The sequence below is a fragment of the Hermetia illucens genome, chromosome 1 (assembly GCF_905115235.1).
Source record: "Hermetia illucens chromosome 1, iHerIll2.2.curated.20191125, whole genome shotgun sequence".
Taxonomy (NCBI): domain Eukaryota; kingdom Metazoa; phylum Arthropoda; class Insecta; order Diptera; family Stratiomyidae; genus Hermetia; species Hermetia illucens.
This window is the reverse complement of record NC_051849.1, coordinates 111,905,756-111,930,394: the sequence shown is the minus strand read 5'-3', so window position 1 is coordinate 111,930,394 and position 24,639 is coordinate 111,905,756.

Sequence of the window (24,639 nt, the reverse complement as noted above, 5' to 3'; positions counted from 1 at the left end):
CTGGTGGGCGTTTACTTCTCACCTACCCGAACTGCGCATAAGCGTGCCCATACCCGCACATCCCCCCTTATAACACATCCACCCAGCATTCCCTTATCCGCACGAAGGGGCGCGCCTGATGGGAGATTTGGCAACTCCACACAGGAGCGTCAGACATTTGCCTAATACAGAAGCAAACATTGCCTAAAACACTTTTTACTTTCGGACGCCTCAATGCCAAAATCCATATTTAGTCACGTCAACCAGAATTGAAACGTTTTGGTCTCAATAATATGTGAAGTTGTGTGTGAAGCTTAAGTACAAGGCCAGCGTTCCCTTTTGATCGGGCATGCAGTATTAAAATTTTTAGTGACAAGTAACAGGAAGTAGGCCTTCCCAAATAAAAATAAAATAGTTTCAAAATATTATATGGTTGGAGGAAATTGGGAGGAGTAAATTGGGAATGCTAATGGGTGTTAAGTGGAAAAAAATGGGGAGCATATTGCATGTTATTAAATGCATTCGCTTTCCTCTGGGAAAAGCGAACGAAGAACTGCACTTGTAGCAAAAGACGCAGACACTATAAAGTGCTTCAAGCAACCTCTGCATGCAAGCACGTATCGATGGAACAGTTGGATGGAGCTTCAATATTTACCGGTGGACCTTCACGATCACTTTCGCCATCTTTATGGGTTTTTGGAATAGCTCTTTCCACTTAGTCATCTCCCGGCCGCTCAGGATAGTCTTAAGACCATCGCACAGCCTTACTAGGTCATACAGGGTGATTCACTAAAACCTTTGTTGTGTGCTATGAGTTGCGAATAAAAGGCATGAAGTCGAATTTTATGGTAAACATTTTACAATAATTGGAAAGAAGGATCTGTGGCATTTATTAATTAAAATTTATCTCTATGAGAAGTACCGCTATATGAGAAGTACCGCCATATTGTTGAAACCAAAATATACTAAAATTAAGGGACCTGGTTTTTGAGGAAAATCTAGCCGTTGTTTTCTGTGGATATAATTATTGCTTTTGGAACTTTGATTAGCAGACATATGACAATTTGTATACTAGCGCATCCATTCCGCAAGAAATGTGCCGAGGATGGGTACCTTAAATGCCTCTCGATACAGGAACAAGTCGGGGAATCGGAAGCTGGACGCTTCAGGTATCAAATGTTTTCTTTAATTCTTTTATAAAAATATTTGAGTGGTAATTTGTCCCATTAGCATCTTACACGACATATCTGCACATAATTATGTGAGAATATACACTTTCCTATGACACTAATATTCAATGTCTTGAATTTGCACAACAATATATAATATTGGGTTGGGGGAAAAGAAATGTCGTATTTGTGATCGAAATTTGACGCTTTATTCAACATACTTAGAATTATCCGAATTAGGTCAAATATGCGCCGCCGCAAACTTGTTGCCATTTAGAAGGCAACTTCATTATCCCCCCTTATAAAATCCCCACTCCTTATTTGCAAAAAACTCAGATAGCCAGTAGAACCAAGAACGTTTTGCATGGACCGGAAGGGTAATCACTTGGTGCCAGGTCCGGGCTATACGGTGGGTGCGATAGGACATCCCATCCGAGCTCCCGTAGCTTCTGGCGGGTCATCAAAGATGTGTCAGGCCGAGCGTTGTCCTGGTGGAACACAACCATCTTGACCAATTCTGGTCGCTTCTGGTCGATCACCTGCTTCAAACGGTCGAGTTGCTCACAGCGGAGGACCGAATTGAGGGTCTAACCATAGTTCAGCAGCCCATAGTGGATGATTCCCTTCCAATCCCTCCAAACACACAGTAAAACCTTCCTGGCCGTCAGTCCGGGCTTAGCGATGGTTTGGGCCGGCTCGCCGCCCTTCGATCACGATCTTTTTCACTTGAGGTTGTCCTACGGAATCCAATCTTCTGCAAATGGTTCCAAACGATTTTATGGTCTATACCCAGTTCCTGGCCAATTGTGCGAGTGCTCACATGCCGGTCTACTTGGATGATTTTGACGATTTTATCGATTTCTACGACGATTGGCCTACTAGTACGGGGTGTATCTTCGACACCCACTACACTAGAAAGAAATCGATCAAACCAACGCTGTTCTGTGCGAATCGTTACAATATCGGGCCCATAAACTTCACAAATTTTTTCGGTCGTCTTCGTTGTATTTTTACCTCTCAGGTAGTAAAAACCCAAAATATGACGAATTTCTTGCTTGGTGGACTCCATCTTTGATGCGCTATAACTTGAGACTGAAACGATCACAACACTGTCAAAGAGACACTTATAGCACAGATTGTCATCTCCAAATTGTGTATAGTATGACCCGATGCGATAAGTACAATACAAGATATGTTTAAGTGTCGTCATCTATTGACAAAATAAAAATATTTCCGAGCTTAGGCACCATATAGTGGCCGCTTCTTGATTTTTTCGGATTTTTCAGTTAGGTAGTTTCTGAAAATCACAACCGATAACAGCTACGATGGTGAAATTCGAGCACGGTTGTTGGCAGCCAACGGAGCCTATTTTAGCTTACAGAAACTGTTCCGCTCGAAAATATTACTGACATGCAAATAATTACAAGTCGAGAAACCAGAAGCCGGACGCTTGAAAGCTTTTGCATATTACTTTGTCCTATTAGTACCTAGCAAGTTATGTATTTGTACAGAAGTGACAAATTCGACTTATTATAACTTTGATTGTAATAATGCAATTTCCACTAAACTTGGTAGGAACATGTTTTAAATATAGCCTATATTGCTGAAATCTGAATCTCATGATTGAAAAATAAACTCGAGAAGAATTTTGTAGACAATTACTAACAATTACAGTAATATACTTAGCAAGAAATATTGCGAACCCTTGGCCGCGTTCGAGAGAATAATCCTTGGGAGAATTTTTGGCCCCCTACATGAGGATGGAGCGATACCATGGCCGTCCGGTTGTGGATAAAATTCGGCCAAATAGGTTGCGGTGGGCGGGTCACTTAATCCGTATGGATGAGGATGACTCCACCCGAAAAGTATCTATGATAGAAAAAGAAGACTGAGATAGAACGATGGTGTAGGCCAGGGCGCCAGACAGCTTTTAGGGACATCAAATTGGTGGACCTCGACTCAAAACCGGGATGTCTGGAATTCCTCATTAAGGCAGGCCTAGACCGGATACCGGTTGTTACGTCGTTGATGATGAAAAGTTTCTGAGAATGGGTCCGTTAAAGAAACGATCACTTTCACCTCTCCGTACTCTCCACCTTTCATACAAATGTCAAAACTAAGACCGGTCTCAAAAAGCACTAATCCCGACCTGATACCCGACATGACTATATTTGGTGGAAAAAAAATTTAAATTTGACGTGGAATGATGTGCGTGAGCGTTCACAGTTCCCACCTTTCCATCAAATTTGGTTTTAATCGCTATAGACAGTAAACCGATTTTAATAAGGTTTTGTTTTACGCAAAACCTTAAAAGGGCTTTCAACTCAGCGTTGATTTTCGTGCTTCAACCTTTCTATAATATAATGATTTGGCAAATAATACTGAGTGAAAGTGATATAAAAGTTTAACATAAGTTACTCGCAATTTGCCAAGAAAACTTTACTATAGAAGAGGTGTACAAGTGAGTCAGCTCGTATTTGCATTGGTAGAAATAAATACATTTGTGTTTACAAATATACATGTATATAACCACGCATATTCATACAAATGGAAACCAATTCCGGATCACCTATGTGTGCACCATGAGAATACTGGTTAATACCACATCACCAAGCTTCCTCTTTCCCTTTAAAGCCGCTCTGGCCATGAGCATGACAGAGATAAGGAAAACCGAATCAGCTGCGTTTGACAAGCCGCACTGATTTACCAATTTATTGTTGAAATCGGTACCCTTAAGCCCTAATTATACTGGACTTTCCACTGAATATACTGAGTGAAATATGTTGAACTTTATTCGATTTTTGCTCGGTGTTTTATGTTTTGCCCAATCTTTAGTTGTTCACTTCGGATGGTCGAATCTTAAGGGGGTCATCCCGTGTGTCGGATTCGTGGAATCGAATTTTTTTGGCATCAATTGTATCTAGATATAGTGTAGAATATATGGGCAAAGTGATTTTTTGCTATTCGGAGTCATTCGGAAATTATAGTGTTAAATACGTGATAAGTCACATGCCAGATTTATGTCGATCGCCATAATAAAGCTCGTATTTATCGGTCGAATGGCGTGCGAATCACTTCGCTGAAAGGACAAGAATTGAAGCGAAGGCTGTACATGTGTTTCTTCAAGAAACCTAAGGTTAATGGATAGGTATAGCAGATTTTATGGGTAAAAATCGCATTATACTTGTTAAATGCGTTTTTCTCGAAAGTGCTTGTTGAAAATCAGCTGCTACCATAGTCCAAAATTTATCCAAGCAAATTCTTTGAAATTTTCACGACTTATTCAGAACACATTTCTACGGTCCGCAAACTAGGATAATTGCGATTCATTTAGTAGTTTTTTTTATTCATTGAACAAGCCGTGAAAAAAACACCAAAATTCACAAAAAAAAGTTTAACATGGCACCAAAAAATAAACTTTTTATATTTTGCCATAATCCTAGTATACAAACTGTAAAGTCTGTACATTAAAATGCCGTTTACTTTTTTTCTTAAAGATGATCAAAGCGACTTCTAGCGTGCTCTGTATTTCAATAGCTATGCGATCCTGGCTGGAAAAATTACTATGCACGCTCAAGATATTAATAAGTCTATGGTGAAAAATTAGTATTTGTATCTTTCTCCAGTTCTTCACAAAAAATTTCTAAAAAAAGTCAAAAAAACGGCATTCACACGGGATAACTCCCTTAATGAAAGTGATTATGTTGAATTGAAGTTTTGAATTGTGCTGTCATCGCGTGTTACTCATTATTAATAATGGAATGTTTAGGAATTTTGAGTAATCTTGCCATAGTGGTGGAAGTAGTTGGTGAAGTGAAAAAAATGAAAAAACGAGCGAGATCGGGTAGCATCCGCAAATTAAATCATGATTGGAATACTAATGGTTATTTTAAAATGGTATTTCTCAAAATGGAGGATTGTCATTCTGTTGATTTTTTTAAGAACTGTAGAATGAATGTTCAACTGTTTGTGAAACAAACGTTCACGATTGTCAGAACACTAATTTTAAAACAACACAGAGCCATCTATGACCGTTAGCGAAAACTTCTTAAGTCTGTATAGTTAACGCAGCTGTCGGTCAAGTTTTGGCAGCAAATTTAACCAACTTAAGACAAATGAGCAATAACTTTGCATGTGCCTGAAGTCCAACAAAGTTAAAACTTTTAGGTAACAAATTAATGGACACTACTTTTAATTAAATGGATGACCTGCCGCCGTTCAGTTATTGTTTTCGTTTCTCTCTTATCAATAGGGTGACGAAGATTATAACTTACCCTTATGTGAATGATACATATAGATAGGCTTGAAGAACACACACAGGCATATTGAAGGCAAAGGCAGTTATGCAAAAGTATTCTTATTAGCGTCATATATAAACCCTAAATCGATCATCAATTAAATCATTGCTTTGTTATACATTTACAATATGAAAACTAAGCGCATGCAAATTTAATTGAGAACAATTGGCACTATTACTGCTGGAGAAATATATTTATCTAAACATGTCAATACAGCTGTTTGAAGGAGTCGCCTGCTCCCTCCAACTGCAACGTCCTGTCTACTCCCTGGTCAATTCGTCCTATCGCCGAAGTTGCATCTTTAGAGGCGAGTAGGCATACATTTATTACTTTTGAACCGTATCTACACTTAAGGCTTTGTTACACTAAAGATCTAGACCGTCTTAAGTCTAGGTGAAGTTTCAACTACGCTCCCTGCCGTTCAGAACTACACTACACTAGAAATACAAGTTGCCCAAATCGACACATCACTTCACCTATTCCGCCAGCATTTTTGCGCCCGGAAGCCAATGCTAGTAATTACATATCAAAAACTTGCACTGACCTTCCGTAAACAACAGTAGAAGTTGTTGACCATGGTCGGGCTGAACATTATGCAAGTTGGTTTGTTGCACTTTCGGTTGCATACACGATTCAATAACAAAAGTGCAGACGAACCGCGTGCTATTATGCGCATTTTACGCGACCATGGCTATCCATGGTTTGATTTTAACTTGCAGGCACGATTAAATTGCAAAAGTGCTTGCTTGCTGAAAATGACTTATCAGATATTATCAATTTATTGTTATTAGGATGATCGAGAATTTTTTAATCCTTGGCTGCGCTATCATTCCGAACAATGATTTTTCATTCTAATTGAATTGACCTTCACGAAACCCAAGGATGTGGGAGGGCGCGCAAGAGCGAGATCTCGCTGGACCATTAGTCGATAGACCTTGGGAAAAGGCGATTTGATGTGTGTGCTCCGCAAGAAACTTCAATGGTCTGATGCCAAAAGCTGCGACAATTAACGCGAACGCGGTAAAAATGACCATAAACTTCTCTATTTTGGTAGGGTTTCTGTGATGTCATGAAAGAAGTCGAACGATTTGACGATCGGCTGATTAAGCTCACCATTATATGAGCTGATCGCACTATTCACTTCTTCACCGCGTTCACACCACAGACCGGTCGACTTGATACCGATAAAGATGCGTTCTTGCGACTTCTCGTTGCAAAGACCTTTAAGGTGCCTGCTGGCTATATCATCATTGGCGGCGACTTTAATGGTCATATGGGTGAAAAGGCAGATGGTAACAGGTGCCATGGAGGAAAGGGATTTGGAGCGCGCAGTGAGGGTGGCGAACTTATAATTGATTTTGCGGACACCCATAACCTTGTATTTATGAATACATGGCTCATCAAACGATTGTCTCATCTTCCTACGGAATAGTAAAATGCAAATCGACTAAATTTTCATTACAAGTCGACATTTTACTATCGTCACTGATTGCAAAGCCATTCCCTATGAAGAAGAAGGGAGAACACCATCTGACTGGGAAGAAAGTATCACAGTTCCAATATGGAAAAATAAAGGTAGATCAGCAGAATGTTTAAATTACCGTTCGATGCGGATTACTTCCCCATACCATGGGTATTTTTGAGCACAGTCTTGACAACCGTATTCTCGAAATCGTTGAAATAACCGAAAATCAAGCCGGATTTGTCAACAACTACTGCCGCAATACATGCTGCGCCGTTACTCATGGATAAACACCGTGTGGTACGCTCTACGACGACACTTAGTCCCATAAGAACTCATGCGCTGGGTCCAACTGCTCTACCACGATCCGGAAAGAAAAACTCGCAGTGTGGCGGGAGGACGCTGTAGTAAAAATCATCTCGAGCAACTTGTCCAAAAGTGGAATGAGGGCCTCATTCAATACGGTCTCAGATTCAATCTAAATAGAACTGAATTCTTGACGACCGATCCCCATGAAACAGACACAATCACTGCCACCTGCGTTGACCTGCCCAGAATTGGGCGATTTAAATATCTCGGGTCAATTACATCAGCCAATAGAGAGCTGCGTTATGAAATTGCTTCACGCATTAGCGCGGGCTGGACGAAGTGGCGTTCCACACAAGGTCTTCTCTATGATTGACGTATCAACGAACGTTTCAAATCGTCCGCGCACTGTGTTTCTTAGTGTTGGCCAACTATAAGAGAAAATGAACGGCGTCTTGCGGTAGTGGAGGCGAAGATGTTGCGTTCGACTAGTAGCGGGACACGTTTTGATCACATCCGAAATAAGGATACCCGCTATCGATTTTTTTGTTGCGCCGATCGTGAAAAAATTGCGACAGAGGCGTCTTCAATGGGATGATCATGTAATTCGCGCTAACGAGAATTCACTTGCCAAGATTGTTCTGAACATCGAAGTCGATGGTAGCTTGATTCGATTATAACTTCTCTTGCGGCTGCAACTACAAGCAACACATCACTGGTTAGAGCTGCTTCAGCGTAAGCTAAGAAAAAAGAAAGACGTCCAAAATGACCGAAAGGGAAAAACCGCCAAAAAATTGTTGGCTAGTATCTTCTGGGATACAAATGACACATTTTTTATAAATAATATGGGAAAATAGTTATAATAGAAAATAGTTTCAGGGCAATATTACGTTACATTATTTAAACGATTTGCATCTTCCACCTACTTCAAGCCCGCCTGTGATAGCGTAACAAGAAAACTTACGAACTCTTAGTTGCATTCGAGAGAAGAATCTTCCGAAAAATTGTTGGCCCCTTACATGAGGATGGACGATTTCATAGCCTATATAACGATGATCAGAGGCCATGTGGTTATGGATAAAATCCGGCTCACAAGCATGGGTAAGGATGATTCAGGCCGGAAAGTCTGTAAGGATAATACCTACGGTAGAAAAAGAAGGCGAGGTGGACGTGGCCTCTGATGGAGCGATAGCGTAGGCCAAGATGCCATGCAGCTTTTGGAGACACCAAATTTGGTAGGACCTCTGTGCGACACAGGAATGTTTGGAGTTCCTTACTCTGGCAGGCTAAGATCGGATTCCGGGCAATGCGTCCCTTGATGATGATGGAACGACTGAATGATGATATAAAAAAAACAACTCGCGTATTTCAAAAGCATGGAACAATACGGGAATCTTCCAGAACCACCCACCAGATATGTCACCGAGCGCTTAGTGATTGTTCCCAAACTTGATGAGGTGCTACAGCAGTAAGAGATTTTACTATAATGATGAAGTCTAACAGGAAACAGGCTTATTTTGAATTGCTCGATGAATCAGCCATTAGGAAAGATGTAGAAATATTGAAAACATATTGCAAAAAGCGCACTGCCCTTGAAATAAAAATTTTCCGAAGAAATGATTTTTTTACTTCGAGTCCGCGAACTTCCTTGTAATATGTTTATGTATGGTCTTGCATTTCAGTAAATTTACAGAAAGGAGACATCTTCGATCTATTATAACTTGAGTAACTGAAGGATTTTCGATACACCTGCTAGTATTGGACTTTATCCTTGCAACCTATATTACTACAAAATTTCATGCTTCTGGGATAAACTGAACGGTCAATATCGAAAAATATAGTTAAACATTATTTTTAATTCCATTTGCGCGGATATCGGCTGCGAAACAAATGATCCCTTACTTTTTTCGAAATAATCACAGAAGCCGATTAAATGGTCAATTCTAAGTAAAAAATGCTTTATAAAATTTTTTCGTATTAGCGTAATTTTTTCATTTAAAAAGTGCATTATTTTAAACGGTGCTTTTTGCAAATAACTCGTAAACCATGGATTAATGTAGAAATGATACTAAGCAGAAACAAAGCATATTTAATAACAAAAGGAATGAATCTTTTTATCTTTTTTGTAGGTACAAAAGTGAAAAGTGACCGACGGTTTCGTCTAGGGCAGGGCTACTCATCAGACGCGGCCTTACTTCTACCCTGGGAGCAGCGATGACCGAAAATGGCCACAGGTGGTAACCGCTCCTTCATGTATGATCACAATTAATTATTTTATTCCCAAGCGAAATCCGCCTTATATATTCAGCCCCAAACTTAGGCCGAAGCAAAATTATTTTGTTTGAGGATTGAGGGCGTCCTAAGTCCGCATGCAGTTGATGTAGAGACGGCTTTGACCTATTATTACTTTGTTAGTAATAGTGCGATTTTCACCAAATTTGGTAGAATCATACTCTATACTACATTGCTGCAAATTTCGTTATTCTTGGATGAACTTAAGGGGGGTTTCCTGCTAATTATTAAAAATTATAGTAATGTACTATTATTAACTTTATTTGGACACATATCGGTATGGAGGGTATTCCGGAGCCGGATTTTTCGGTTGAGAATGGGCCCATTAAAGAAATTAACACTATCAACCCCCCGCACTCCCGACGTTTCCTAAGACCGGCTTCGAAAAGTAGCAATCGAGATCTTTTATTTAATACCCCACATGACTATATTTGATGAAAAAAAATTTTCCACCCCTTGATGATACATTCTCTTTTCACATTGCATGTGGGTGTGAAATTATTATATTGGAACAACACATCATCATCATCAACGGCGCAACAACAGGTATTCGGTCTTGGCCTGTTTTAGTAAGGAGTTCCACACACCCCGGTTTTGCGCCGATGTCCACCAATTCAATATCCCTGAAAGCTGCCTGGCGTCCGGATCTACGCCATCGCTCCATCCCTAGATACCATAAATATTGACCTTACAGACTTTCCAGGTAGGGATCATCCTCATCCATACAGCTTAGGCGGCCCGCCCACCGCGTCCTGTTGAGCCGGATTTTATCCAAAAGGCTCATAGATTTCGTCATTATGTAGGCAAGGGGCCAGAAATTCACCAGAGGATTCCTCCTTCCAACACGGTCAAGAGTTTGCAATTTTTCTTGCTAAGAATAAATAAGGACTAACGAGATCATAGTTTTGTACAGTAAGAGCTTTGACCCTAAGGTGAGACGTTTCGAAATCCGTTTTTGTAAGCTTAAATAGGCATCGGCATAGGCTGCTATTGGTTGCGATTTTCGACCCTAGGAAAGAGAAGTTTTCAACGGTCTCAAAGTTGTAGTCTCCTACCTTTATTGTTTTCGTTTGATCAGTGCGATTCGATGTTGTTCGTTCTTTCGTTTCTTGACTAAAAGCATTTGTCCGTCGTTTTCAGTTGGCGGGACCTCCAACTCGCCGATGTTCTAGTTGTTCAGTAGTTCATTAAAGTATTCAATCCATCGCTCCAATATGCCTTTCTGTCAGAAATTAGATCTCTTTGTCTTGGCAGGATGAGCATCGAGGTGTGTAAGGCTTCATGCTGACTTGTTGGCAAAACTTCCGCGCCTGGTGCGGTTGCTCCCTGTACCTTTAGAGTTCACAGACGTGTTAGTTCTCCCAGGTTTACTCTTCTCATCTGGGAAGTCGCTTCTCCGCTCGATGGAGTTCGTGATAAGTCTCTGCGAGTGCCCACGCTCTTTGAGAATTCACCATAACTCGGTACGCACCATTTTTCCGTTCCGTTATAGTATTCATCGTCGAACCAGCTGTTCCAACTTTTTTTCCGGTTGGTTGCGTTCGATAAGCACGTCAATTGGGTTGAAAGTGATCCCGTCTGAGAGGCCTACGCGCAAACCAGATGCTTTCAACAACCATTTCGTGCCATATTGCTAACACAGTCCGTTATCATTGGTATCCCTCTGTAAACTATGGGAGCCGACGTATCGCCCTACTACGGGCTCCGTCCCTACTTGACTGTTGAAACCCCGAAGTATGATTTTGATATTATACGTGGGGCAAACTTCAAGGGTCGGCTCAACCGCCTCCAATTTCTCCTCTGTAAGGACGTGAACGTTTATGCGGCTTATATTTCTAAATTTGTCTAGCAAACGGATAGTGCACAGCCGTTCACTTATATTTCCAAAGCCGATATCAGTAGGTTTCATTTTGGCTGGCTAAGAAACCTACTCTACGCACTTGGTTTACTGGATGGCTACTATAATATATATAGTAGCTCTTCTCCAGGAAACTGATCCCTGTCCAGCGAATCTCTTGAAACGCTGTTACATTAGCCTTATATTGGGACAGGGTATTAGTTAGCTGCTGAGCAGCCTTCGGTCTGTACAGAGAGCGCACGTTCGATGAGAAAATGCGCAAATCGTTATTCTGTTGTCGTTGCCGGATTCGTCGTTGTAAAGTCCATCCTGTCCAAGGCTCCTTCTGTGGCTTCGTAACATTGGATTTTTTTAACACCTTATGAAAGCATTAATCGAAAGTACTTTCGAAGCACTTTTGACGTAAGGTGCAAAATGCGCGAACAAGGAGTCAAAATGTGCACATTTAAAGTGAGACAGGACTCATTTTCAGAAACTACCCTACCCATGCGCCTGCATGGAATCTAAGTCTCAAAATATTTTCCATTCCGATATCTGCTCAAATAAACTCAATGATATCATATTAACAACACAGATCTATCCGCATATCCCAATGTCACCTCCTAAATTCTTGTACCGCTAGTTTTTGGTGGTGCTACATTATTGAGATCGAAGTCAACATTCAACATCTTGTCTTATACCAGTTCCGTGCATATGAGAGTAAAGGGTGTTTCTGTTAGCACTAATTCGTCACCGAGAAAACTACACAGAGTCACACCATCTGTAGTGATTTTACCACAGAATATCCAGTCTGTAGCGGTTTAAGAAAAACGACATAAGGAAGGATACATAAACAATGAGAAAACAAAATTGATGCAAACACCAAGTCGTGTTGAAATGGTCCCACTTTAGGGTGAATTGAATCGATAAGATTAGTCGTAAGCTATCTTGAAGGTCAAGGGCTAATTTGGTTCTTTGTGCCTCTTCTAGATGCAGACTGTTCTAAATCCTCTCCTTAGGATTTCCTTGGTTGAGTTCCTTATTGCTAACCTTGAAACAAATGTCAGACCTGGTCTCGATGGGCTTCCTAACCTGTTTCTTTTTAACTATAAACATTTCAATAAATGTCTACCGTTTCATCTGTTTTCTCCTCTTTCTCCAAAATCCCTCGAGAGATACGCCAACGTTCTGTTCTTTACGAGCTTGGTTGTTAAATACTTTAATCCCGGCAGGAGGTACACGATATTTATACTAATTTCTCTCAAGACTTTGATACCATTGACCATAATATTCACCTCTCCAAACCCTCTCTACTTAGCTGCCCCCACCATCTCTTTGCTTTCCTTCTATCTCTCACACCGTTTCTGGAGAGTTTTTTTCGTAGTTACTTATCCTCATCCTTCTCCCCTTCCTCCTTCTTACCAAGCTCTGTACTTGGCACTCTAATATTCATGCTTTTTATCTATGATATTTGCTTTCTCCTCTTGCAATTCAACCTTGATACTTTGCTCCGTTGGTGCTTGGTTAACAAGTTACAATGTCAGTAAATGCCATTGTATATGGTATTCACCTAAACCCTCACCACCTTTCTTTATCTAGTGCCTTGATAGACAACCTTTTTCACTAATGACCTCCTTTCAAAGACATCGGTGTAATATTAGATGGCACACTTCGTTCCAATCCCCTTTTCCTTGACATCATCAATTGAACTTTCAAAATATCTGATTTTATTTGAAGTTCGTCGCGTTCTTGAAGCTATACAACGTCAATTCCTCCGACCCTCTTGTTAAAAAAACCTTCTCCGTGTGGACTCACCGTCATGACTCCGCACTCTTAATTTCTCTTTCCAGAAACAACGCTGCATCTTTCTTGATATGTGTAACTCTGTAATTGCTTGATGGATTGCTTCACCTGCTTTGTGAAACTCGACATCTACTTTCATTCCCCGATCCCGAATCGGTTCTACATCGCCCATCAGCTTGGGTCCTTTGCCTCTGTCTCTTTCTTAATTTTAAGCGCAAGATAAGCCTACTCGCTCTTCCCTCTGAGGACAATATGTAACTAGCAATTTACTTTCTGTGTATTGCCATTAAATAAAATAAAAATAGTATTAAAGAAATTAAAATTAGTCCTAAGTGAATAAATTTCAACTTTTCCGTTGAAGCAGAAAATATTACCCTAACTAGTTTCATAAACGATGATCGGCTTCTGTATAAATACTTAAATTAAACTTGCTATTCAGAATCCATCCTGATATGCGAATAATCAGTGACTTAATATATCTAACTGGAAAACATTTGCAAATTATTGGATTGAATAACAAGTTGCACAATTCAAAGTTATTTAAATTTTAGATGTAATACAAGCACTTTCATGTACGCGATAAATGGGACTTTTGTTATTTTCTGTTGACCGAAAAACCCCTCTTAAGTTCATCCTATGTTTACAAAATTTGCAAATGCAGCAGTATAGGACAGTACCGCCCCCAATACGGCCAATCGATTGCGAGTATTGAGAATGATTCAAAAGCAAGGAGCTTGGGTTCCTTGCCAAGGAACGACGAGCGTCGTTTTTTTGTCTGTGAACAACTACTTCAGCGGCATCGTTACCGGGAATGAAAAACGGTTTCATTACAAAAAAAAAAGAAAGTCATAGGGGCTGCCCGGTCATGCTTCCACATTGTGGGCTCAGCCGAATATATACCCTGCGAAGGTTTTTGTTTTTAAAATCATTTTTATTTTTAAGAAATAGGTAACAATAGTATATAGATTGGAAAAATGAACAATAAAAAACAATCTTTTAAAATAATAAAAATAACTTAAATCTAATGGCCACTGTGGACTCTCAAAATTTTTGAATAACGATTTACAGACAGAGAAGAGAAACAGTAAGAAATGAAAATCTAATTTTACAATAAGTTGTCGGGAAATGGTCAAAAACCCGACAGAATTCACTTGGCCTTAGTGGCAAATAAAGATATATAAAAGTAATAATAAATATTTGATCGCTTCAAAAGATACTTTTAACTTAAATTATTGTTCTTAAAACTATCATAATTATATATTTTATATTATACATTTTTTCTTTTTTTTTACAATAACATCCATACAAAAGAAACAAAGAATAATAACGTATGTATGTATAAGTTACAACTGGAGACAAAATCAGCACCCGTTCAATATGTACATATTTACAAAGCCCCACCAAGGAACAAATGGCAGAACTGAGCACGGCCACCGCTAACCGGCATCCCGCAGCCACCAGTACCAAGATTTATCTTTTCGCTTAATGTCAATTGCTCTCGCTCTGGAGTATCTCCAGTCGAATCCCGGAACCCCCACTGTCAAATTCGGGGGGTATACTATCCTTTTGTCCGTGGCCCGTCTATGTAAATGATACATAACCGGATCACCGGCAGAATCAAGAATTAGACCATTCCTGTCAAGATACACGAACGCTTCGGGAGGAATGAAGCCTGTCGTGAGAGTTTTCTCGAAATACCCATCATTTGGGTAGAACGGCTGCGAAACCCAAGTGTTCTCACCATGCGAAGCAGATCATACTATATGATTCCGAATCAATCTGACGATAACTGTGTCGATTCTTGGTACAGCAGCAGCTACATACATCACTTCATTAGTTATATAGTGCTCATAGTTTGACGAAGCAGTCCTATTAAGCCCCGTGCAAGCACGCAGACATTTCCTTTCAAAGATCCTTATTTTCTCCATTTGGCTAGCACTCAAATTAAACCAGATAGCACACCGGTAGGTGAGCACCGGTCTAACCAAAGTAAGATAGCAAACAATCTTAACCTTCCGGCTAAGATGTGGAGCATAAAAGAGCCTTCGAAGAGACATGAATGCCTTGCGAGCGCTTTCTAGCGCGACTTTAACGTGCTCGTTAAATTGGAGACGCTCGTCAAGACGCACACCCAGGTATTTAACGCACTTCTTATGAGGAATGCGCTCAGAACTATCCTCGTTCGCGACAATGTGGAAATCTCTCCAATTCCTTTTCAAGTTCCTACTGGCATACGCCAAGGAATTCCGAAACAGAATCGTTTCACGCTTTTGCGCATTGATTGTCATCCGCCAACTGTTCGTGAAGAACTTAATATCATTGAACATCTTCTGAAGTTCAACTTGCGCCTCAGTTACCTTCTTGTGCGCCGTGTAGGCTATCAGATCGTCAGCAAAGGCAACCAACGACCTTTTAGGAGATTTATTAAAATCGAAAGAATTGAGCAATTCGCCGGCAAATACCGCAAAAAGTGTAGGCGCAGTCACTGTCCCTTGCTGTAATCCATTCAGAACATGAAATACTCTGCTAGTAGTGAGATTTCCGTCCGTAATGACAAAGCACTTGCCATACAGCATACTACACATCATCGCTACGAGGTGACTGGGAAACTCATTCTTCAGGAGCCTGAAAATCAGTCCATCCAACCAGACGGTATCAAAGGCTTTCTCCATGTCTATAAGGCAAGCGCCTACGCACTCACCATTGTTAATCCGCCAGCAAATATCAGACGTTACCTTCGTTATTGCATGTATTGTCGAATGTCCAGATCGAAATCCGAATTGCGCGTTCGGCAATAATTCCTTCTTCTTGATATGCCCGTTCAAGGCTTTCAATACCAAAACCTCAAACACCTTGCTGATGTTACAGCAAACTGATTGGGCGGTAGCTTTGAGGGCTGGATGAATCCTTCCCTCTCTTAAAAATCGGGAATACTCGGGCTTTCTTCCATTGTCCTGGAAAGAAGGAATTGTTCAATAAATTATTGAACAAAATGCAATAATTACGAATGGCAATGTCTGGTAAATGCCTGAGGACCACGTTGGGAATGCCATCCATACCGGATGATCTCTTATTGTTTACTCTTCTGAATATGGAAGTTAACTCAACACATGAGACAAAGTAATCAAGCAGATTATCGCTCGGTGTGAGATCAGCCAGCAACGCAGAGCTAAATTGGAGAACTGTGGTGCCGTTCAGGCTATATTTGAAATTGTGGACATCTCGTTCTACAATTTCCGAAAGTCGCGTTGGCTCTAAGTCCGTTCTGGGCCGATGCACCGATTCAAAGTGCTCCCCTATAAGTTCGAGTTTCATCCATCACGATGTAATTGCCTTGCGCATCAGCAGTTACACTATTCGTGTCTATACCTGAGTCAATAAAGTGTTATATCTCGCTGCCACCGACTTTAATTCTCGGTATAGTTATTCGTGACTTCTTCCGGAATAACGTATTTATCTTAGTAAACATGGACTCTGGATCGCTTGGTGAGATACCCTTTAACTTCTCCCGCTATTGGGAGTTCACTTCATCTACGTAATGTTGACGGATAAGATCCCGCGCGATCTTTAGAAGTGATTTGAACTCAACCAATATGGGATGATGATAGTCCCCATATCTCTGATAGATTTTGTTGACGCGAGTGAGCAGAAGGCTTTTCACTTTTTTCAACTGTTTTATGGCTGCAGTTTCATATTCTTCCATATTATTGCGAGGTTTAATTTTAGGGACGATTTGTTCAATTGTTTCCAGCGTCAAGTTCTCCAGCTTGAGAAGATACTGAAGTATTTCCTCGGTGCTCAAGTCCCTGTCACCTGGTGCAGTTGTACTATCGTTTTCCCCATCATGAGGTGGGCATTCCTCTCGATATCCCCGAATAAACCTCTCTTGGAATTTCTTCCAATTTGTTTGTTTAAAGTTCAGCCTGCGGACGCCACTGTCCATCGGCAGAAGGCGAACTCTTCGTCCATCAAACTGAACTTCAATAAGAATAGCGTTATGGTCGCTATCGTAAGGAAGAGACTGTAGTTTCCGTTGAGGATTCCTAAAATTAAAGTTCAAGCGCGCGTCAGCAATGCACACATCCAGATAGGAATTTGCCCTGGGCCAGGTTGGACTCTCTGACCCATATAATTCGCATTTATACTCTATCTGGTATTGCTCTATCCAAGATTTGAGGAATACCTCTCTGGGATTGCTTGTGGCGTTTAGCCACGCGGTATACTTAGCATTCAAGTCGTCAGCTATAATATAGTAATTATGCAGCCTATTCAGTTCGAGTATCGTAAACAGAGAATGGAATTCCTCCTTGAACTTGGCTCGGTTATTTCCCACTGCATAGACTGACAGAATGTATAAATTCCCTCCTCTAGGCAGTGAAAAAAGAATACATGAGACTTCGATACACTCAAAGGTTTCAAATTCAGGCCTATTAATATGGCTCAAACGATAATGGCGACCCACAAGTATTCCGGTACCACCTCCCCCATCACAATTTCGTCTATCGTTCCTCACGAATTCAAAATCCTTGAATGTTATCGAATGCCTCGGATTGAGGTGGGTTTCTGAAATGAAGACTATGTCAGGCTGTTGTCTGGCAGCGAAATCAAGGAGCTCCGCTTTTCGATGGATTCCCACGATAGAATTCACATTAATCGCGATGATCCGGAGACCATCCAGTGGTACCGCTGTGACTGCAGACCTAGCAGCGGACATGCTGTTTGTGTAAATATTCTGTTATGCTATTTATTTTTGTATTGTGTACGTGTAGCGTATGCTGCATGTTTTCACACATGGTTAGTATTTTATTGAGGATAGTGTTCATCCCGCCACTTGCATCTTGTTGGGGCTTCTTAGCTCCCCCTTGTCGAACTACTTCTGCAAATGGGATCCCCGAGACGATTGGTGCCGAAGGGACGGTACCGTCCAACGCCGCTGACACCTTCGTTCTTTGGGCCGATCTCGGTGCTTGCTGCCTTGTGACCTTAACATTGCGGTATGCAGGACATCCACGGTACGAAGCCGGATGCCCTCCGCTTCCGCAGTTAACACAGAAAGTTTTTTCCTTGCCATCTGCTTCAGTCAGCGAACATTCGGCTGCGGTATGGTCTTTCCCGCACTTTACACATCGTAAGGTCATTTGACAGTTCACTGCCGAGTGACCGTAGCGCTGGCATCTTCGACACTGGACTATTTCGCCCCTTAGCAGGCGCTCAAAACGAATGGCCTGGTAATTAAGCGACCTGATGCCGATCAGATCGCTTCCCCGGCTCTCCGGGCTTATCTGCACGAGGAAGTGCGGCAGGATTCGTTCTTCCAAAACGGACCTCCTCGTACTAAACCGTGACACTGAGAGGAACTTAACCTTAGTTCCCGTCTCCCTGAGCATTTTGAGCACCTCATTGGGCTCCTCCTCCGCATCCAAGTCTTTCAGAAGGAAGGTTTGCACCTTCTCTTCCTTTGGAGTGTAGGTGAAGTGAGGAGCCTTCACTCGCTCGAGGACCTCCCGTGCTTTTTTGTAATCTGCAATTTTATTGCATTTGACTTGGGCTCTCTCGGCCCCCGTCTTTTTAATAACAAAATTTGAGAGCCCCGCGCTCCTATTAAGTAGAGTGGCTAAATCTCTACTACCTAATTTATAAACATTAATGGGGGCACCCTTTCCCCCTTTTCTTTATTTCGGGTGCTAATTGTATCCCCAGTCGGACCATTTTTTAAATTTTCACTCGTACTTGCATTATTTTTTAAATTTTCACTCGTACTTGCATTATTTTTAACATTATTTAACATTTTTTCTTGAGTTTTGTTTTTTTTCTTTAATTTTTTAACATAGACCAAAAACTCACCCAATTTTCCATCTTCACTATTGCAACTTGCCTGGTTAGCATCCTCTTCTGGGACATTTCCATCGCCACCGTTGTCGCCGACTCTCGTATCGTCTGCTTTACTGCTGTCTATGTCCTCCATACGGACAGATTCGCTGTCGAGAACTTGTTCGCCCTCAAGGCAGTCCGGTTCCTCCATGATTGCAAAAGTAGTCGAAGATAGCTTAACCTTTTTTCTGGCTAGCTTTGGAGACGGCGGGCCCGCCTCCCCAGCCATTAGCTGCTCTGTAAGTTTTCCATTTTTTTTATCAATGTTGTCATTTGCTTTTTCAAATCTTCGAGTGTCTTCGCCAGCTCGCCATTTCTTCTTTCAAGATTGGCTATCCTCACTTTGGCTATTTTCAAGTCTGGATCCTCCTCGTTGCGGACTCCACGACCGATCCGAGTGCCCCTAGGCCTTATGGTGGGGGGCCGGTCTGGTCCGCCACCCGCCGGCGGCTCGCCGCTCATTCCCGCCAAGCCAAAAAAACGAATTTTTTCTCAAAACTTTTTAAGGAAAAGTAACTTAGATAATAACTCAAAAGTAAATTAGTTTCAATTAAGTTTTAAATTATATATTATTAATTAAGTAATATAAATATCTTTTTACATTCTTGATAAAAGTTAATTTAATTTCAATTTTAAATTGTTTTTATTAATAATATCAATTTGTAGACACGTCCGTTCTCTACAAATGTCAGCCTACTTTCACCCTGCGAAGGTAATGCTGTGTGCTTGGTGTGACATCGAAAAATACTTTTATTCGTGGATAGACGAACACTTTTATCGTAACGATATCCGAGTTCAGCCAGAGAGATTGGAAAAGGTTGAAGTCAGCGGGGGTGGGGGTAACATCTTGAATGATTTATATGTAACTATTTTTTCACAATAAAGTTGCATTTATAAAAACAAAAAGCGAGAACACCTAATATATTAAGAGAAGGATATAACTAGCTTAACCCGACAGACATTGTTCTGCCTAGGTAAGTTGGCAGAAACTGCGGATTTGCTTCATGTGCTGAAAGTAGTTAATTAATCATCGAGTTTGCAATGGGGACTCATCTGAAGTGGCTTTTGCTACGAAGCTTACCGGAAGTTATCTGGTAACATGGCAACCTGAGTTTCCTCTGAAGCATATGCTCCAAAACAATTCTTGGGTGACTGTGCTGCCGGTCTAGTTATTTTCAGTTGTGGGAATTTCATGGTGATTGTTAACATACCGCCAGCAGACACTTTGTTGGATGATATGTCGAGTTGCCCTGTACAACTTGTGTGCCGTACTCCTTAGTTGCCGCAGAGGTGTTAATAGGTCTTACAAAGACTCAGTTATAAATTAGTACCGTTCTGCCGGTCACGGCTGGTCTCCAAATCAATCTGGGTCTAAAGAGTGCCGTGGAATTATGCCTCCCGTCAGGCATTCATGTTGAACCTCCTGGATCTTCTTGCCCTTGCACTTCGAAAGTGACTGTGAAATTACCATGTTTCATAATATTCATTGCTGTGCGTGACCCCCGGAAACAGCTTTTCCTAAATATAAAAACTATTCAACATCCTCAATATTTCGTCCTTTAACGTGGTCATCCCGTGTGTCGGATCCGCGGAATCGAATTTTTTTTTTGGCATCAATTGTATCTAGATATAGTGTAGAATATATGGGTAAAGTGAGTTTTTGATATTCGGAGTCGTTCGGAAATTACAGTCTTAAACTAGATTTATGTCAACTGCTAGATTTATGTCAATCGCCGTAATAACCCTCGTATTTAACGGTCCCAATGACGTTGAAATGGCTTCATTAAAAGAACAAGAATTGAAGCCAACGCTGTACATATGTTTCTTCGAGAAACCTAAGGTTTATGGACTAGGTATAGCAGATTAATGGCCAGTTAAGGTTTTATGGCTAAAAATCGCAATGCGTTTTTCTCGAAACTGCATATTGAAAATCGGCTGCCGTCATGGCTCAAAATCTGTCTAGAATTCAGAACATATTTCTACGGTCCACAAACTAGGATAATTGCTATTCATTTAGTAGTTTTTTTATTCATTCGAGAAGCCGTAAAAAAACACCAAAATTCATCAAAAATGTTAATTTTGAATATTTTTGAAAAATCCTAGTTTGCGGACTGTAGTTAAGTCTCTACATTAAAATGCCGTTTACTTTTTTCTCTAGGATGATCGCAGCAACCTCTAGCGTGGCAGCAGAAAAACACCTTTTTTGGAGATGGGTGTATGAATTGCTCTGTATTTCAAAAACTAACTATGTGATCGGGCTGGAAAAATTACTATGCACGCTCGAGATATTAATAAATCTATGGTGGTATTTGTATCTTTCTCCAGTTCCTCACAAAAAAATTTCTAACGAAAGCCAAAAAAAATGGCCTTCCACACAGGATGACCCCCTTAATGCCTATAGGAAGAGTACAATGGCCAGTCACACTACGAACCTTAGTTTTGATGGTATTTACCTTCATTTCTGAAATGCAAAGTCATTTAGTGAAATTCTATAATTAAGACATGCTGTGAAAAGATCACCTCAATCTAACGCCGCCCACTAAGTCTTTCCATTTCCTCCAGCCTATGGAATATAAGAGATGTGACCAACAACGAAGAGAGGAAGTATCGGTGGAAGAACGCAACCCTTAGCGGACTTCCGTTTTGCACTTAAAGTTTCCCTCGGATTTTAATATCTCCCGCGTAGAGTAGAATCCAATCTGATATTGAATTTCGGTGGCGTCGATATAAGTATGTCTCTGCAAGTATTGCAAATCCGCGATTGCAAGACATTTTGACCTACTATGACTTTTTAATAGTACATAGTAGCGTTTACAAGAAAATATGGAAAATGTGCAAGAGAAGACTACTATAAGGTGATGCATACCTTGAAATTATGATTTGCATAAAATGATATTAGTTCAAATTATAATGTCTTTCTTCATTCATTCCCTCTCCGAACTGCCGCTAGTGACCAAAGGAAGAATACTCGCAATCATGATATCTATTCGAGGTAAGTTAATAACAGAGCTACTAAATTTTGTAAACTTTCTGCTAACATCCCTTAAGTTCAACCTCATTCATCAATATGAAACACCATGGTGGGAAGTTTGGTGGGGGTCCTTCTGTTATTAATAGAGTTATAATAGATTGAATGTCAGGATCACTTTGAAACAAGTCGGAGAAAGGAAGCTCGGCTTTTCAGATACGAACGCCTCTATTGATCCTTTTTGAAAGGATATTCGGGTATAGGATGTCTCCATTTACAGACAGCTCGTAGTGGATACACGTTGAATATACCCGATATTTTGTTCGATGTGGTACTGACATTTTATCTCTTAGAGGTCAGGAATTTGACGCGAAAGCGGCAACTGTTATAACTTTGTTAATAGTAGTAGAATTTCTACCAAACTTCCTAGTATAATGCTTCATTTTAAAGCTTATGTTATTGCATTTTTGCGAATCTAGGATGAATCTAAGGTGGCTTCGCAGTAAAGTTTTCAAACAAAACCATATGCTAATATTAACTTTATTGTAAGCAAATGTCGCATTGGAGAGTATTTTTGGGCTTAGATACTTTGTGCATGGACAACCATATTTGTTTAGATCTTTTGGTTAGATAGTTACTGAGAAGGGGTATTTAACGTACCCGCCATAATGCACCTCATGTATGGGGGTCCATAGTTCAATTTTTCTACCTAATTCCAACAAAGCCTTAAAAACGGCCGGACAGGACACACTTAGTGTTCTTTCGTTACGAGCGACGTACAAATGTAGTTTAAGTGCATCTAAATATTTTACGTAAATTATCCGCCCAACCTTTATTCCTTCCTTATTGACACCACTATTAAGAATGGGTATAATCCTCAGACTATTAAGAAATTGATCGGAAGGAAAATCAAGCAACAAAATAGGCATGCCTATACAACACTATTTTCGCGGCAGAAGGAGGCAACCACCAGACGAATAAGTATCCCATATTCCTACCAATTTAACAAAATCAGGAATTGGGTGAAAAAGTACCAACTGGGTCCACCTTGCGGAATTTACTGGGAAGCGTCAAAGATCCTTTGGCAGCGGACGAAAAAAGCGGGATTTACCAAATAACCGGAATTTACCGGTAATTAACAGATAATTAGGTTAATAATTTAAGGTTTTCTTTTTTTCTCTTTATAAAGTAATTTAGGTAATTTGTGTTTTTAGTATAAATAGAACCGTAGAATCGCAATTGTTTTCAGTAGCTTTGTACTGATGAAGGGAGTAACTTGCTCCCGAAATATATATATATACATAATAAAATAAAATTGTAGTTTGGATTAAGCTACTGGCCTATAATTTTTAACCTTCCCGTGTTTTTTTATATACTCCTTTTAATACTAACTACTGTTCACGCCCTTTTAGAATTTTAACTGACGAAATACTGCTCAATAGAACTTTGAAAACTTTGATTTGTTTTATTTTTTTTACTTTTATTTCGTTTCCTTTTTAATTAATTTACATATTTAACCCGTAATCATACGTAGCAGAACTTTTATGGAAAATTGGCACCTCAAATCAAAGGGAATTGTAAGATTAGTTAGAACCGCAAAGTTGGTTCATTTAATTTGATGACCAGGATGAATCAAGCGGCGCACTCTGTATCATTGGCATCGTCTTGATTTATGAAGTAATTTTTAATTTCTAACCCTTTCATAGACCCCTTTTGGGAGCTATTAATAAAGCGTTATGTAGAATATTTCAACAGATAATCCTGCTGGGTTAAATTAACATTCAACGAGATAATTCCACTAGAGATTATATATTTTGGTTATCAATTATTTATAAAAAAACAAGTCGGGAAACCGGAAGCTAGACGCTTCAGGTATGAAAGGTTTTGTGTATTTCTTTTATAAAGAGATTTGGGTGTGCATTTGTCCCATTAGCATGTAGCACGTAAAATATGCATATATTATGTGAAAATAGCCACTTTCAAGTGATATTGACATTCATAGTCTCGAATTTTCAGAGAAGCGACAGCTTTGACCTAGAATTACTTTGTTAGTAATGGTGCGATTTTCACCAAATTTGTCAGGATCATGCTCTATGCTGTAGCCTATATTGTTGCAAAATTTTGTGACCGTAGGTTGAACTTAAGGGGGGTTTTCCTGTCAATTACTAAAAATTATAGTAATGTACTATTATTAACTTTATTTGAACAGGTATCGGTATGGAGGGTATTTCGGAGCCTAGGCACCATACAGTGACAGCCCCTTGATTTTTTTCAGATTTTTCGGTTGGGTAGTTTCTAAGAATGGGTTCGTTAAAAAAACTTTCAACCCCCCGCACCCCCCACTTTTTCAACAAATGTCAAAACTAAGACTGGATTCGAAAAGTACTAACCGAGACCTTTAATTTGATACCTCACATGACTATATTTGATGAAAAAAAAATTTACACCCTCCCTTTGCATGTATGGGGACCCCCCCTTAAATTCCATGTAAAAGGATGTATATATATGCGTGAGCGTTCACAGTTCCCACCTTTATACCAAATTTGGTGCCAATCGCTACAACCGTTTCCGAGAAAAATGCGTGTGACGGACAGACAGACAGTAAACCGATTTTAATAAGGTTTTGTTTTACAAACAAAACCTTAAAAACGCTT